The sequence below is a fragment of the Lycium barbarum genome, chromosome 9, assembly GCF_019175385.1.
Source record: "Lycium barbarum isolate Lr01 chromosome 9, ASM1917538v2, whole genome shotgun sequence".
In the NCBI taxonomy this organism is placed as follows: domain Eukaryota; kingdom Viridiplantae; phylum Streptophyta; class Magnoliopsida; order Solanales; family Solanaceae; genus Lycium; species Lycium barbarum.
In genome coordinates, this window is record NC_083345.1 from 44,317,198 (window position 1) to 44,319,504 (window position 2,307).

General features: G+C 36.0%; 1 pseudogene; it reads right to left on the reverse strand.

Annotated features, from left to right (window-relative positions):
- Nucleotides 1-466: 466 nt before the first annotated feature.
- Nucleotides 467-2,064, reverse strand: LOC132610271 (RING-H2 finger protein ATL46-like; annotated as a pseudogene).
- Between the last annotated feature and the right edge of the window lie 243 nt (nucleotides 2,065-2,307).

Sequence of the window (2,307 nt, forward strand, 5' to 3'; positions counted from 1 at the left end):
ATGAAATAAGAAAGAGTAAATCAAATGGGCCCAACCCGTTTTGGGACTGTTGGGCCTATTCGCTGTTGGGCTTCGGCCCAACAGCTCTTTTTGTATTGCTATGGATCTGGGCTACTGTTGGGCCTCGGCCCAGCAAAGATTTATGCACTGCTGCGGGTCCAGTTGCCATTGGGCTTCGACCCAGTAACACCCTTATACATTGCTGTTGTTGTCATGCCTATTGGGCTTTGGCCCAAAATTTATGTTTCCATTTTTTGCTGTAGACAGAGGGCTGGACAGAGAGAGGGGTCATGTTGGGCTTTGAGCCCAACGCCAAATGCGGAAGAAGAACGAGTCTCTCGGACTCGTATGCGATGATCATGCACAAAACGAAAGAAAAGGATTAGTACCTAATCAATGAGTAAAGGTTAAACATGTAGAATATAAATTCAAAATAGATCAGTAAACTCTGTATATTTTGTGTATATTTTAAGTATACATCATGTATACACACTCAATAAGGCATATCTGTTCACGCAGTAACATATAGGACTCACGCAATAACATACAGGACTCAGCATAGATATAACCCAGACAAGGCATACTTGTAATTTTTCGACACACACAAAACCAAGTAAAAAAAAAATGTTGCGGTATATAACATAACAGGACTTAATCTGACTGTATTTATAACATTCAAACATGCACTGGACTCAACCGAGGTGTACTTGCAACATTCGGAATTCATGCGAATCTTAACCGGACATATTGGCATATTTATACAGGTACCGAACCAGATAAAGCACACTGGCAGCATACAAAAACAGGTACTGATCTGAGGCAGGCCACAGTTGTTCACATATGGGTAAACACATAATTAGGAGAGACCCTTCTGAATTTCACAGAAAAGTAAATAAGTGGAAAGAAAATAAAGCAAGCAATATTCCAATTAAAGCAAATTAAACTGGTTTTTAATTACTGATTATTTGGAAAAGGAAGAATTGTTTAAAACTTTAATATGGACAAAATCACGATCAACTATTATCTCAAAACCAATTGTTTTTAGAAAAAGATAGGCTAGACCTTAAAGCTGGTAATTAACAATGGAAAACTAAAACAAGCCCGGCATGAATCCCACCATTATAAACTGAAGCAAGCTAAGAATGGCATGCATCTAAGCAAAACTAACAAACAAAGTCTTTTTTCCCAATTTCAAGAACACCATTGTTTATGTTCTTGAATTCACCAAGTCTTACTGAAAACACCCTTCTTGAACTGATAATATTATCTAAATCCTCATTTGGTTTTGGCCTAACATGTTCGGAAACCCCACCACATTCATCATCACTATCAAAGCAAAAGATTGGATTTTCAGTACAAAAACCAGGTGTAAAAAGGATATCTCTACAAAGCGGACAAGTTGAATTTGACAACAGCCGTGTATCTATACAACTTATATGAAAGCATGACTACATAAAGGGAGCAACCTTAATTTATCTTCTTCTGAAAACTCACATAAACAAACAGCACAATCTAATGGCTCTTTCAAACCAACTAAATCTTTGTAGAGAAACACTAGAAGAGAATCAATTAAGGTTTGATCTAAACCTGAATCATGAAGATTAAAAAGTTGTTGCAATTGCCTTTCAGAGTCTCTATTAGTTTGAGAGATTGATGAAGTGGACCTATTTTCCATCAAATACCTAACTAATAAATGCAAGACACCAGAAATAAAGAATATGATAGCTAATATTACTATGATAACAAGAACAGCTAGACTAATTTTATTTCCAGATGATGGTGGTGATGAGGATTCTTTATGGGATAGATGAATATGGTGGTTCATTTATTTTTAGTATGACTGAAATGAGTAACAATTTGAAAAGGGAGAAAGGGGGCTATGTAGGTATGGGTGACCAGCTCAACATAATTTTTCACAAGCATTTACCCAAATAGAAAATAAACAAGTTGGTGACTATTTTAGTATTCCGCATGCAGCTTGTTTCAAAAGAAAAGAGATTCACCCTTTAAATATAATGATTGAAAAGGGTACATTTTTAGATGAGAAGCATTCTAACTAAACAAAATCCCAGCCAACTGCAGTTTTGAAACAACCAAACAGCAGCTAATACTTAATGTTGACACAAGGAAAGATTATCCAATTCAAATTGTTATTACGAAGAGGAAAACTGTTGACAGGTTCAAATAAAGAGGTTTCAAAACTGGACATTATCTAACACATAAAGGATCCCATCAACACCCTCTTATGTTTTAAAAGTAGCTTTGGGAATAATTATCTCCACTGAACTTAGCAAAAGGATTCAACAG